Source organism: Neopsephotus bourkii, unplaced genomic scaffold (genome assembly GCF_033783945.1).
Source record: "Neopsephotus bourkii isolate Nb327-2 ecotype Australia unplaced genomic scaffold, CSIRO-AGI_Nbou_v1 NB_1792, whole genome shotgun sequence".
Lineage (NCBI taxonomy): Eukaryota > Metazoa > Chordata > Aves > Psittaciformes > Psittacidae > Neopsephotus > Neopsephotus bourkii.
The window spans coordinates 12,226,869-12,242,968 of NW_026902266.1; the positions used below are offsets into that span (position 1 = coordinate 12,226,869).

The window sequence follows — 16,100 nt, forward strand, 5'->3', positions numbered from 1 at the left end:
GATGAACTACTGATATACCTGAATCCCTCCATAGCATTTCTCACCAGTTCTAGGCCTCTTTCTCCTATAGTTTTGGAGAAAATACAAATATACAATTAGTAAAAACTGAGTGCTTCTGAAGTTTATCATTATTTTTCTAGGTCTTTGTTCCCAGGAGACATCCTCTACAGAATTTATACAGTATGAATGGTGTAGGTTAATGAAATTAAACAGTACTGCAAACACTGTTTTCAGACACATCTCTCTGGGTTGACCTGTGTCGCCTTCAAGACCGTAAGTCTCTACTTCTCCATTCAGCCATCGCCATTTAGTACTCAAGTAGCCTACCCTGATATATCTGGACAGTCAGATTGTTGAAAAAGGGTCTGTTAGTAGAAACGACCAATGCTCCTTTGATGTTCATTTGAAGTTCCTAGTTGTTAAAAAAGATAAATAAAACACCAAATAGCAACACCCAAAGCCACCTGCACACTTCTCTTCCTAGACTCGGGCAAGTACTATGAATTTTTCAGATTGTTAAGAACAATGCATCCACATAGGCTATTACCATGAAGCAAATACCCGGCCAGTTGTAAGTTTAATAAAATTCTATGCTTGTACAAAGCACTTGTCTGCTTAACTGCAGGACTGAAGTAGGTTAGCAGCCACTACTAAGGTAAGAGCCTAAAAAAAAAAAAAAAGAGGAAGATGAGGTGCAAAGAGAACGATGTATTTACATAAACCCCCCAATGGCACACCCCAAACTAGGAGGCATAAATTTGCACTTTAATTGCATTAGTTGGCAGAGAATGGAGTGCTCATAGTATGCAGAAAATCAGAAAACAAAAATAAAAGGTTAGCAGACATGTCCCATGGTATTTTATAAACCATGAGGCAGCACATTCATTAGCAGCCACTTATGCACTAATGTCTAACATTCATGTGAACAGAAATGGCAGAATCAAAAAGGAAGTAAGGTTATGCCATGCCATTAATGGTTTCACAGCTGCTTCATAATTGAACTGAGAATTCAGCTTCCATGGTTCAATCCAGGGAAGAAAAACAAAATAACAACCCCCCCCCCCCCAAAAAAAAAACCCAACAACAAACCAACCCAAAAACCAAAACCCAAAACCAACCACAAACAAAATCCCCAAACAACAGAAAAAATCCACCACAAAAACCATCAACAGCAAAACATACAGCCTCCAAATATACTTCATTGATTTTAAAGATGGGGCAAGGCACAGTCTGCTAGATTACCTTGGACATTTGCATCCAATTATTTTCATGCAAACATGAATACTGTCAAGAACAAAATGGCTACGGCAGATTTAATCTTACAACAGAATAAATTTCTAGGCTTAAGATTCTAAAACTCAAGCCTCAGCTTCCCAAACATATCTCACCAGTATAAAATAACATCTCCCAACCAATCTCCCAGAACAACAAAATTAGCTCCACCACCCTCTACCACCTCTCTGCACAAAGCTTTCCTCCTCCGAGAAGCTTTTCCTCCCCACCTCCATCACAAATATATATATGCACATGTGTGTGATATATATGTGTCTGTGGGTGTATATATATATATATATATATATATGAGTACATGTATGAGGTAGGATTTCCCATCTTTTGCCTGCCCACAGGAAGCCAGACTCCCCCTCCTATCGCTCTTCAGAAAAGTCTGTCTATGCTACTGCTTTATTGTCCTTTTCTTCCAAGCTTTCTGCATCTGGGTAACAAAGCCGTTTTTTAATCTAGTCAGCTTCATTCTTCAGACCTGACCTAAAGAGGGAGTAAACATGGTCCAGACAAACAATACGATAGATGCCACTACTCTGAATATTCTGTCTGCTGGCTCCAGTTTCTTGCCTGCAGAAGCAGCTGCCTGTCACTTCCTACCCCCCAGCATGGGCATTGGCTTTAAGCCACGTTCATGTAGAAAGAGTTGCATTTAACAAACTGGTTAGCATTTCATATGCTTAACAAGAAGGTGCAACATTGAATCACTCAGCATAGAATTTAATCCACCTTCCCCCCCACCTTAATCAGTAGTAGGTTTGTATTTTTCAAGCAAATACAATGCTTGCAGCACTGCATATAACATTGCACACAGTAACTCTACAAAGCTGACAAGAGTTTGCGAATATGCTAATAAAAGCCTTAGTATTTTTTGTAGTCGTCACAAGACAGCATTGAGATGGCTGCTCATGAAGTACATGAGCTTAGTTCATGTACACATTTAGATTTTAGGAGCTGCAGTAAGTTGCACTACATTCCAAAGCATTTAACTCCCCCTTGTAAGCCCTTTTCTTCCTGGCTGTAAAGCATCTTGTTTTCTTAATCTTTCCTCCAAAATATTGATTGTTTCCATGACACACATTTTGGTTGTTCTGATATCACACAGAACACCTACTGTATAGAACATACCAAGTGCATAAGCACTTATATGAAGTTAGTTAGTGAATGAATTAGCAGGCTTAAGCATGGCCCCACCTTTTTTACAAGCAAGCAGGGCTAGCACTGGCCTTTGAAGATTTATGGTTTTGAACTACCAAGTCAAGATACAGCACAGTTGCTGGAAGGTCCTTCAACTGGTGTCGTTTGTGAGTTTTCAGAACACAGACATGAAAAAATGCTAGGAAAAAGCCACAACTGATCTGGCTATTGATAGTCCACGACACTCAAGCTTACTGCCACATAGCAAGGTAAGGTAGCCTACACCCACTGCTCTAGTTATGCACAAAATACCCAGACATTCAACCACTGCAGAATTTCAGGTCTGGTTTTCTTTTTTACAGAATCTCAAGAATAAGAAAAATAATACTGCTTTAAAAATAGATTACTTAAATAACATAAACTCACCAATTATTCCTGAGTGCTGTACCATCTGCTCTGAACTAAACTTCCATTTCTACTTGCAGTGTTGCAAAAAAATTCCATTAAGCATCTGTGAGCTGAGTTACTGGTTAAGAACTTGACTGAAAGAATTAAATAGAATTTACAAACCTGATCCAAGCTCAGAAGCCCATTAAGACAGGCACTGTATACTACCAAGTACAGACACACCTTCTAACTTTTGGAAATGTAACTACTAAAGTAATTTACCATTTCTTAAAAAGAAGTTAATGAATGCAAAGCAAAAGGCTTGCTTGCTTGCTTCTTTTATACAGTTGCTCTGACCACATTTCACTAGTAAGAAACCCCAGCATTACCAATGTCAGTATAACCAAAATAAATGCAAAATCATGCCAGTTTTGTTTCCAGATCAGAGGTAGAGCACCCATGTAATTCTCTTATAAGATGCACTGATCTAATCTGTTTGCTTTTAGAAAGTTCACTGTAGATAGTTAGGCACTTGGATTTGGAAAGATGCACTCCATACAATTGCTTTGAATTCCAGGAATCCAAGAAACATGTTCCTAAGTGCCCCAACTAGTGTTTATGAGAAATTCCCCTCCCCTACATTTGTTTTCTTTGTATTTCGGGGGGGGGGGGGGGATTTTTTGTGTGTGTGTGTGTGTGTTGCTTTTTTTTTAAATAAATTTGGGAAAACAAAGGATTTAAAATGCAGTACAACTTATTCCACAAGACAAGAAGCATTTAAACATCCTCGGCAATAAATCCCACTGATTTTATTAAAAAAAAAAAATTGGAACAAAACTGAAGTTGCCAAAACAAGACAGCACCTTGGACATCACTGTTTTCTGTATAAAAATGAACTTAACTCTTCCTTGAAAACTACCAAGGAAACATATGGATAATTTCACAGAAGTTTCACAAATCAAAACCTTACAAAATAAAGTAAAAATAAACAATACCTCTTCACTCACTTCATCAGAATAGTAACAGAATATAAAATAAGTTTGAGCACAATTGGTTATTCACATGGAAAGTCACCAAAAGAATCATGATTAAACTTCACCGTATTAAGGTAAGAGGGGGGAAAAAAATAAAATCACAAAACTCTCCTATAGTTTGCTAGGAAGCTGAAGTAATTCTTGTCTTTTAAAACCAGACAGTTACATGCCTTAAAAAAACCAAAAATAAAATAAAAAGTATACACAATATAATCTCATCGTGCAACTACAAAGCTCCTTGGCAGCCGTTTGAGGGCAGTGTGCTAGGGTTTGAGGCAGGGGGGAAGAGAGGTAGGAAGGGAACAGCAAAACAGGGTGTTACCTGAGGGACCTGTAGTGCTAACTGCTTGATTCTAATCAATTGAAATAACCTCTCTCTCACAAGGTCATGGCCAAAATAGTTACTTCTGTGATTTTGTAGATTTGCTCTGAAAGCCCTAGGGAAATCCTCCTTTTGCAGTCTACCAGGTATAATTCAGCCATTTTCCCACTTAATTTCATGCATCCCAACTCTTTTCAGTAGTGAATGATGCAATGCACAACCTTGCATTCATTTTCACCAAGAACATTCCAAATACCCCCAGCAAGAAGGATGGTCAGCAGGAGTGTTTAATGTGCTATTGTTTACAATGGTGTTCACCACTGTACCTTGGGAGTTAAGAGCAATAATTTAAACAAAGGCCATTTATAAGGTCCATGTTGTTAAGGTTTGGTCAGACCCTCATCATTGTCCCCAATAAACCCTTCTGAGCTGCATTTCGTGCAGGAGAGATACAAGTTTACAGCCTTCCCACATTAGCACTACTGGGACCGGCAAGTTACGAATTGTGTTGCTTTAAGCCCAGCTATCATATAGTCTTAATACCCAGAAAAGACAGTATTATCATTAACATTGTCCTAAACTGATTTTTCCTCTTTTGTACCTTGCAAAGCCCCAAATCTTTCACACTGTACACCATTTAAAACTCACTGAAGAAATACTTTTTCACTTCCATGCCATCATCTTCCATCACACATTACTATTGCATTACTCTCACAGATGTTTATGCTTACCTCTGTTCTACAGCTAGTATTACTGATCCACATGTTTAATACAAAATATTTATTACTGAAATCAAATGAAAAAATTCCCCACTGATGTTATGTAAACAAACAAACAAAAAAGATCTTTAACATTCTGAAACTAAGAATATTTCAGATTTTTAAAAAATACTTGCTATGTTTAAAAAAAAACTATACTAATAAGGAGTACATTTTCTGAATTTGTATTATTCCTACATGACAAACACTCCCATCCACAAAGATGAAAACTTAATCAGTGGCAAAAATATATTGTCTACTCATTTTGGACCTGCCTCCAACTTCTACACTCAGATATTTTAACAGTGGCAGAAAGAGCATTCTCATGCTGCTTCAGGAACTGGAGATACTGGGAAGCACAGCACTGGTATGTGAGCTTGGCCCACCCAAGCTGTACAGGCTTTGAAGCACTGTAACTAAACTTATAAAACATCATATAATCCCTGCCAAAGTTCTCATCATAGCCAAAATACATGCTATATACTGAAGCTGTGCTGGATACCAGTAACAGAACATTTCAGGCTCTGTCTGCATCCACCTAAGGTCCCTGCAGCAACTTATAGCATTCACCAAATTCCACACCAACTGGTATTTTCTCTCGCAAGGATATGCACAGCAACACTCAAAATTGTATGTGGTTCCTGTAGCCATTTGACTGAGCTAGCTGAAACTAATTTGTTTGGATAGTTGCCAAGAATCTAAACGGCCTATTTTACTAAACTCCAGCTGCTTATCTTAAAGGGGTAGCTAACCGTTTGAGAAGAGCTAGAATTCTAACTGAACAGCTTTCAAACCTTGCTGGTTTAATTTAGAGGGGGAAGTACTTTCAAGATGACAACAAGCTCTCTGTGACTTACTCCTGCTGAGGGTAAACTGGAACGAGCCAACATTAGTGTTACTCATAGGAGTGATTTTAGAATGCTCTTGGCATTCACTTTTCCAGGAGCAAAAAGAATTTTAAACACACATATTCTCCTTTTAGCAGCTCTATTTAATATGTAGAATCACAAATATTGTCTCTGAATAAACACTGTAAATAAGTTTATCAAAAAAAGATTGAAAACTGGACACTGAGTTGCAATACTACTCAGACCGAAGACAGTAGTAAAACATTCATCTTAAAGTCAGTTTTACAAATTCCTAGTGCATCTAAATGGTTTAAGTAAATGTCAAAATTGCTTTTATGTGACATGAATGCCACTAAACTCAGCAACATAGCATTATGCTTAGTATTTTACAATAGGCGTTTGTTCCACAGCTCAGAAATCTGCAATGTTGACTCAAATACACTCTTGAAAAGCACTGCAGAATTGGATAAACTAAAGGAAACTGCTGTATCCTACAAAACTGAACAGTTCACCATTTTAGCCAATAAAATTTTAGCTAACATAAGCAAGCAGATTGGAAAAAAAGGAACTGGAATCAATTCAAGTAATGATGACAGGCTAGAACTGTTTATACTAAAAAAAGAAAAAATCCTTATTAAAGCTTACTGATTTGGAGAAGGCTCCAGTTTCTATAAATCTGTTCACAAATTCAGTCCAGCACATCTTGAAAAAGTTTTTAAATGTGAGAGCAATGTTCACTTTTATAAATTCTTTCTGTCACTATCTCAGCTCTCAAAGGTGCAGGAAAAAAGAAACAAAAAACAACACAACAACAACAAAAAAATAATAAAAATCACACTATTAGTAGCAAATACTATAGACACTATACTTTCAAAACCCCAAACCAACGATATGACATAGTTTCAACAGAAGCTACATAGATACAACCATGCTGGTCAATCGTGCCTTGCAGAAGCAACAGACAAAATACTCAGTGAAATTTTTATTATTATTTTTTTAAACATGCTTGCCTATTATTATTAAAGTTGATGGAACACATAAGAGCAATTGTTAAAAAACACTATTTCAAGACCTTGCAAGCAAAAATAGCTACACTCCCCCCCCCCCCCCCAGTATTATCCAGACAAATTAACTACACTTCAGCACTGGGCATGCTTTCCATCCAGTCTCATAACAGGTTATAAAAGTGGTTTGGAGAGAAAACTGATCTGATTGCAGGTTACTATACAATATTCAACAACGTAGACACATTACCATGACCATATTGATTGTATTTAACTTCGAATTTGGCTTTCTGAGACAGGATTGACCCAATGACCTTCACAGACACCTATCATCATAAATTATTCTGTGAGTCTATGAAGGGAAACTGAAAACACATGGCAACACGTGTTTTTTATGTCAATTTTGTCATTATTTTATTCATACCTCAATACTGCCCTCTGCTGATCGTTTTACTGCTTAATTATTCGCATAGAAAAATTTTGAGGGTTTTCTTAATGTTTTTTAACACTTTTTCTGCAAATGAAAGAAGGACACAATTGACGATTGGTCTTGTTCTCTTGCATTCAAATCAGTACAGCAAGCTGAGGTGATCAACACCTTTGCCAGGTCACTTTGGAAAGTATATGTACATATGTTTAAGGTCAAGGTAGGTCTCTTCTCCCTCATGGCAAAAAGGTTTAGAAAGCTTCAGAGTAGCCTTCAGAGCTACAGAACAACCCTATCCAGAGCATGTAAAAAACTCCAAAGAGAACTATGAGCCTTCCTTGCTACAACAATAGCAAGTCAATGCAGGATGAACTTAATCCTCACCCTGGAGGATGAGATTTAAAAGGACATGATGGAGAAACCTCCTAAACCTGGAAGATCAGAGTAACCAGATGAATTAGCAGCCATTCACTTGCAGCTGCCTAAGCTATAATTTTATATATACAAAACCATGCAAGTGATAGAGAACTTAGTAAACTACTTATAATCTTTAGTAAAGAAAGGATTTTAGTCTAATTTATTATCATTAACTCTTTACAGGTCACTTAAGAGGGCAACATCAAAAATGCTTTTAAGACACAGTTAAGGTGGACATATGTAAAAAGCAAAACAACGCAACACACAACAGAATATCAGCTTCTCCAAACACTCACCAGGATCATGAACAGCTATTTTGGAGATCTATCAGTTGTATGAGAATTTTATTAAATCTGCTATAAAGCTTTGCAAAAGGATGTAAAAGTTTTCCCTTCAAAATTTCTAATCTACTTAATTTCTATTAAAATTTTCCATAAAGATCTTTTCTCTAATGCTTAATGTCCAATTTTTGAGGCTTTCTGCAGAAGTGTTTTTCTTATTTTAGACATATAATTGCTAAATTTAAGCATGTTTGTTTTTTCTTGTGTATTCCTACAATCCCAATGTCCAATAAGAGATCTTATTAAACTGACTGTATTCCCTAGTTAATAATAACCTTTTAGAAATCACCATGATTGAACTTTTCTGTGGGGAAGTAACAGAGTCATATAGAGTTAAAATATTAGAATAAATGTTTGCTGAAGTGACATGACAATCACATGCACATGAATTCAAAGCATTCATGGTTTTCACATCTCCTATGATGGTGTATAGAAGGCTTTCATAAACAGCTTCTGTTTACAAGGAACCAAACAGACTGCTCCATTTATGTGGCCATGGTAAAACACAGATTATCCTAAGAAAAGGTAGAGAGGCATCTTTTTCTATGTACTGCTGAACGGGGCATAACAGCATTAAACATCAGCAAGGGAAATGTAGGCTAAGCTTTCTGAAAAACTTGAGCAGCAAAGTTAAATAATGAAATGGATCATGACAAGGCTTGAAGAGTTTCCAGCACTAGTTTCAGACAGATTAATCCCAGTACTGTGTAGAGCTTCAGCATGAAATGGCACAGCTAAATTAAGAAAGAAGCATATATTTTTAGGATCACATTAGAGAACACAACCACCCTTGTCACTATTAAAAATGACATATTAGAAGTACATCTGACTAAAAAAAAAAAAAAAAAAAACCAAAAAATGACAGTCCAAGGCATACATACCTGTTCTTCCAGACTTGAGTCACATGGCTCAAGTGTACTTTGCTTACCAGTTCTGCCTGCATGAGCTGCTGAGTTTGTTTCTTGAGTTGTTTAAGATTTGACAAACAGGATTTATTCCTGAACACTAATTAGTTATTAGGTAAAAAATATTTCTCTTAGAAGTTTTGTGTTTCCAGTACATTAATAGATACCATACATATAGCTTGAAATTGCAAAATAATCCCCTGAGGTGCAAATGGGAGCCCCTCTTGACCCAGCAAGATAATAACCAGGAGTAACTTGTGAAAGTTGCATCTTCCTTCATTTAAATGATCTGATCTGTATGCCTGCATAATCAGTTGGCTGATATAAATAAACTTTTACTCATACTTGAAACATAGTTCTGAGAGTCTTTACTGGCTTCTGAATCAACAGAATTCTTGACCAAGTTCCAGCAGCAGCTCAATTAGTGGTGATGTTCAAGCCTGAAAGAACACAGCTTGACTTTACATCCCAGGCTGAGCTTGCAGATAGAACAGTTTTATTTATAAACATACTGCATCATGGATAGCCATTCCAGCAGCAGGGGACTAGAAAACACAAGTACCATTACTGCCCTTTGGCAAATCAAATCACCTCTGAACCCCAGACAGACATCCATATGCAGCTTACCAAGAGGCCAATTTCATTCCTTCCACTATTCAGTCTTTGAGGATGACAGATATTATTCTATTAATATGTAAACTCAAAAATTTCTAGGCAGTTTGTAATACAGTATTTCTAGCCTAGTATTTGTTGCTGCTGTGAACTCTAACCTAGACTCCATGAACAACATGGGATGAGAATACTAAGTCCAGTATCTCATATCAGGGAATACGGGTTTTAAGATATGCCTTCAGAAGGAGGAAGGAATGTCTGAAAACTTAAAACTAACTAAATTATTGTTCTTTCTAAGTGTTGTTACCTGCTTCTGGGAACTTACAGTTAACAGGTACTTGCACTGTAAAATTACTTTTAAACATATTCATTGCTGCTCACACATAAGCATTATCCACATGCCACATGCCTTAGAAGTTGAGCATGAAGCATACTCAGAGGAATACATGGAAATAGGTTCCAAATTATCTATTGGACCAGAGCCTGGAATACTACCTTGCATCTCGAAATAAAATTTGTTTCTGGCTGATAACAATTACTGGTTCTCTTCCAATCCGAGGCCTTAATACAAGAAGATGTCTAGACATATGCCTAGTCAAGTTACGAATCAATGGCTCCACTTGCATGATCAAGTTAATTGTAAATATAAGTTACGTATTGATAGGAGGTATGAAAACAGTCTTTAAGTAAGCCATTCATCCACACTGCTTCTCAAGTAGCAAATTAAAAACCCCATCCCTGGCCTTCTAAGAAAAATGTAGAAATAAGCACATCAAGTGATAGAAGGAAACACAGAACAGACATTTCCTCAGTAAGTTAACAACTAGATACACATTGTGCCATTACCCCGGATTTTGAAGGTAATCTCATCTATGTTTTTCATGCACAAGGTAAGATGATAAAAAATAAAGAGTTTTCCATTAGGAGGATGCATGTTAAGACACTACAGATAATCACTAGCATACTTTTTCCTCTTGGGATGAAATGAATTACAGGAAATATACCTACTTAACAGCTAGTAATTAGATCCAGTAGAACAATTGTTTCTGACATAAGAGGGGAAAAAAAAAAAATAAGAGAGGGAGAAATGTACTGGATTCCCCCCCCCAAACATTCCCTCCTTCCCCAGTACCTAAAACTATTAGTATGTCTAACAAAAATGAGGGCACTTGTATTTAAAGAGTTGTTACTGAAACAGGTGAATGAGAATCAACTTTGCCCCACAGGAACTAATGGGGCAAAGTTACATGAAAATGCCCTGGTGAGAACATAAAGTAAACTTTAATAAAGTCCCAACATCTCTGATAACTAATGTTACGGTTAGGAGTAAATATTGTTCAGTCTGTAGCTATGTATTCTAGCAGTGTTTCTATTCAGGTCAAAGGAAACATTCATGGATATGTAAATAGAAGACATAGATTACTTACAGGTTATTGTTTTAAATGTATACATAAATGTATTACACAGAATATTATAAGCTTATTATACATTATATATTATGTACACATGTGTAAGGAAGGGAACTATATCTCCATGTACATATAATTATACATATGAATGCTATAGACATGAAAATTAATTGCTTTTTCTATTCAATTTCTATGTATAGAAGTCAGCATATAGTTTATATTATGAAGCACATTACCAAAAAGGATGTTGAAAACAACTAGCCAACTCCAGGAAATGGAGAAAGATTTGTTGACGTATTCCCAAAAGCTTTCTGCATCTTCAGGCCAATTCTCAGGCTTCATCCTTCCTGAGAATTTCAGTTCAAGTGTTCATTGTTATTTTTGGAACCAACTTCTACACTCAAGTACTTGCTCATACAATGCATTTTCCTTTCCTTAAACTTTCTGTTAAAAGCCTGGGTCTTACAGACCATGCACAGATTTCAGAATGAAAAAATTGTTTTGACAATGATACAAAGCAAGGAGAAGATATTGTAACTGATGTAGCTCGTCCACTACTTCCATAACATTTTCAAAGTCACCATTTTAGTAGCAGAAGATACTGATTTCTGTACCTGTTCTATAGCTATTTCTTACCTTCAATTTTCAGTACACAAATAACATTTCATTGAATATGGATAGCATATTTTACCCATTTTATGGACTATAACTGTCATTATTAAATGTCATAATGTCATTTTAGAGTACCTGTTAAAAAATGATTTTATGAAAAATAAGTATATCAAAGAGACTAGAGGACGATGGAGGTGCTAGATCCCAACATTCTTGGGTCAGCTACTAATATTTCTGTTAAAACACTAGGTAGATTTGATTTACGCATTGAGCTATTTCATTTCAAAGAACATGGCATCAGAACTTAGGAATCCTCCTGGAAGAAAGCTCTGGCAAAGAATAATCATTGTAGTCTAGCAAATACTAGCAAACTAAGTATGTTTAAAAGAGAGAGAATACAGAATGGCAAGATTCCTGAATTTCATCATAAATTAAGAAAAAAATAATCTCTAGGTTTAAATCTGATTAAAGACACTTTTTTTTCTAGCAAACTGTCTATACTTTCATTCTTTACATTTCAGCACTGCAATTTTATCTGATACCTCTACAATCTTGTGCATAATTCTCACTTGTCCTATTAATTGCTGACATCTATTTAAAATCTGTAATGCTGTTACATAATCCCTGAAAAAGCCTTCACCAGGAAGAGAAAGGGTTTTAAAAAAAACCCAAAAATCTGCCTTTTCTAAGTAGCTCTTTATACATCAGTGTTTTATCATTCAAATGAAATATATCATTTAACAGTTAGCTTTTTATCAACCACAGCTTGCTGGAACAAGTAAGCACATTTTTGACATGGCTGAAAAAAAAAGATGACCCCAATAGGTAAATGCAATGTTGTAACTAGGAAAAATACTGTACTCTACAGTATGCTCCACAGTATAAGCCCAAACCCTCTGTAAATAGAATGCTGGATTGTGACTCTGATAACGAATCACTCTTTTTGTTGCCCGAAGATGGCAATAATGATACTGTACTTACAAAACATTACATCAACAGTTTTATGTTTAGAAATGTAAAGTTTTTAAGTATTAAAAATTAACTTTACACAATTGCACTTTTACTGTTAACTTTTTAAAATGGTGTTCAGTTCCCATTAGTACCACAAAGAACAGAACGAAAATCTGCATCCTATAGCTGCCTCTTAAAAGGTAAACTCTACAAAGCAAAGCAAGACTGTACATTTTTTGTGATTGTTATAAACCCACATTTTATACATACGAATCACAGCTAAACGCAATGCACAGATGTCAGAAGGCTACCAGTGCAAAAACTACCCCCTCAAAAAAAAAAAAATCATACTTTGAAAACCAACCATGAACTGTACTAGTGTCAGATCAGGTTCAGCATCCACAGAACAAACAGAAAGGCTTCCTTATACTCCACATAAAAAAGAGCACCAAAGAGAAGTGCAGCTTTAATCTCAGCTCTACAATATTCCTGAGTAGAAACAGCTTACATTTTATGCAACTCAGTAAACTACAACCAATAGTATAATAAAAAGAAGTAGACCTATACAAAGATTAAACACCTGGCTTGCTAGTGCTCAGGAGGATCTACAAGGTAACAGTCTTAAGTGTTACAAAATAGACAGAAGTATTGAGACCAAGGACAATGTTACACCCTTTTTTGTGAGGATGCTTAACACCTTTTCAATCTGCAGCGCACAAAAGAAACTTTTCATGCCATTCAAATTACTTCAGCGTTTCTGATGCTAGGAATTCAAATAAGCATACAGTTAATAGAAATTAGAGTTCTAATAAAAGCTAGCAACTAGTTAATTGACAAACAGGGATTTGAAATATGTCAGCATTACAGTTAAGCGTGAAGTGTTAAGGTCTCATGGGTTTGTACCTTAAATACATAAGCATTCTCTCTCCACCTTCAAACACACAACATACTTGCAAAACACAAACTTTTTTTTTTTTCATTAAAAGTTGTAAAGTAGGTATGCTTTTTATTCAGCGCTAAGACGCACGGGGATAATTCCTCAAAGTCATGCGTGCCTTAGTGTTGTTTCCCTCTACATTTATAAGGTTGCACCATACGCCTATACATATTCATGTCCTATCCCCACTTCGTATTACAATGAGCTAGAAGGTCCTTTGCGCCTGTGCAGTGCCCCCTCTGGTCATGGGCAGGGGTCTCAAGATGAAGTAAATGAGTCTTCCTCCTGTGGGTAGGGGTCTTCAAGTTGAAGTAAATGAGTCTTCCTCTTCTTGAACTTTTCACCTTTTAGTCTTCATGTATGGCCTTAGGGTTTGGTTCCAGACATAAACCATCTGCTTCTCCCCCTTAACAGTAGATTCAGGCGTCTGCTTTTCCTTGTCAATAGTTAGTGCCCTTGTTCTGCTTAGTAGGCATGATAGGTATGGACAATACCTTTGGTTAAGCAAGCAAATTCCTGTACATTGGTCAACCCTCTGCATCAGTACCCCATCAAATTTTTGCTTGCAAAACTATTCTTTAGATTTATAACTCTCTTAGTAGAACATAATTGTCTTTATCAGACAAATAAGGCAAATAATAGTCACATGAAGAAGTGTGAACCACAACCAAAAAAGTTACTAATGCCAGCAACACAAAATAACACAGTTTTTGGCAGCTATACAAAAAGTTGTTTGGCATGTAAAAATAAAAACTATTATGAAGCAGCAAAGATGATATTTATCTTGTTAAATTTCACATTCTTCTTTAAAAAGTGCTAATTCTGTGGGAAGAAAATACCCATAATGCCACTCAAAGCACATTTAATATTCTGCTTCCTTAGCAGCAGTTCAGATTCTTAATGCCTTACTGTAGTAAGTTTGAGATACATGGATAATTCAGCAGCCTTTAGAACTAAATAAAAATAAAAATATAAAAATAGTAAACTATCTAATAAAATAACTTATACTATTAAGCCCATTTTTAGTGCTTCCTAAAACAACCAACCCAGCATTTTACTAAACCTGCTTACTATCTTCAAGATACATATACCATGTCAGGGCCTTAAGAGCATTAATAAGGTTTAATAGCCCTGACAAGCCCAACATGATGTATCCTGCCATATCACTGCCTAGGAGCCCAGGAGCTCCACCTAAGCTCAGGCCAGGACACAGTTCTGCTCCAAGTTACATTCGAAGCATGCTGGTCTTTAGCTCAGTCACAGTTAAGGTTCCCTACCTAGAGACTCTCTTTACTTGGACTTGTACCCAAGGGGTGATTTCTACCTTAGTCTTGCCTTGCCAATAAGGACCTGTCTGTCAATTACTGGGCTGTGCTAGACTCTGCATCAATACCTGGCACTTCCAGCTTGACCTCAGACCTGCCTCACCACTGTGAACTTGACTGATGCCTGCCCTGCTCAGGAACTCTAGGGTGGGTCTCAGTTTGCAAAGCCCCTGCCTTGCTGTCTGTATGTGCTCAGTTCCTGGGTTTCCTCCTTGAGGGCTCCCTAATGCACCATGCTGAGCTCTCAAACCACCAGTGTTGGACTTCATTTTTTTCACAGCTCAGAATGAGAAGGTCAATGAGTGACTACTGCACTGTTGTGACTGCTGTTGACTACTGTCAACAAGTGATGATTTGCACTGTTAGAATTAATTTGCAGTCTGAAGATTTCTAAAAGTGTCCCTATCCTTATTCTTAAGAAATCTCTGAAAAAAAGGTGGGTTGGGTTGGTTTGTTTTTTTTAATAACAATCAAAAGTAAAGAAACTTTGCTACTAAAATACACGGCTCTGACCACCAAACCAGAAGATGGGGGCTTATTTATTTAAACACAGACACCTCAAACATCAATGGTAATTTGCTTGCAAAGAGTAGTATGTCAGGTAGGTATAGGCCTTTTTTATACATTATTACAGGAACTTAGTTAAGCTCAATTTTCATTCCTGAAAAAGGCTTCTAATTATATGTGGTAATGAAGTTTTAAAATACTATTTTCACTATACATATCACAAGTGGAAGTTCAATTTGCTATATATTACTTGCTATTTATATAAGCATTTCTGATACTGACAACCTGCCAAGTTTGACAGTAGTAATTTAAATTTTCATAATAATAGATTTCAGTGAAATAGAAACAAAAGGCAGCAATATAAAACAACTCTCTTCTGGAAATGCTGCTAAGCACACAGAAAGAAAGAAAAATAAAAACAAACCCAACCTCTTTTCACAAGAACAATATTTTACTAAATTTTAAAAAGTTTAATTTAAAAAGGTGCTACAACCCCTATAGTGTTTTATTGTTATAAGCGTATGTGGAAAAAAAGAATCATCCTTCAAACAATATAAAAGACAATAGCTTGCATAGTAGAGTAATAAAACTTTAAACAACTTAAAATGCTTCTAGTAGGTTTATACCAGGAAGTAAGAATTACTTTCCCTCTTTAACTTTGGTTTAATATTCTTAAGGCCTGACCTTATATAATCTTTAATTTAAACTGGGATTTTTTTGGTGGGTTTTGGGGTTTGGGTTTCTTTAGCTTTTGTTTTGTTTTTCTTTTTTTCCCCATCAGGAAAGTCAGTTTACTACAGACAGTAACTGATGAACAAACCTCAGGAACAGACTGCCTTTTCCATCCAAATTGCTTCAACAATAATTAAAATATAAAAAAAGT

The 16,100-nt window shown here is 36.3% G+C and overlaps 1 protein-coding gene across 1 annotated transcript in view; it reads right to left on the reverse strand.

Annotated features, from left to right (window-relative positions):
• Positions 1 to 16,100, reverse strand: part of IRAG1 (inositol 1,4,5-triphosphate receptor associated 1) — a 114,622-nt gene that overhangs the window by 96,391 nt on the left and 2,131 nt on the right. Inside the window, exon 2 of the mRNA XM_061380444.1 lies at positions 9,210 to 9,304. The gene's annotated coding sequence lies outside the window, so the exon portion shown is untranslated. The remainder of the gene's footprint in view (positions 1 to 9,209; positions 9,305 to 16,100) is intronic.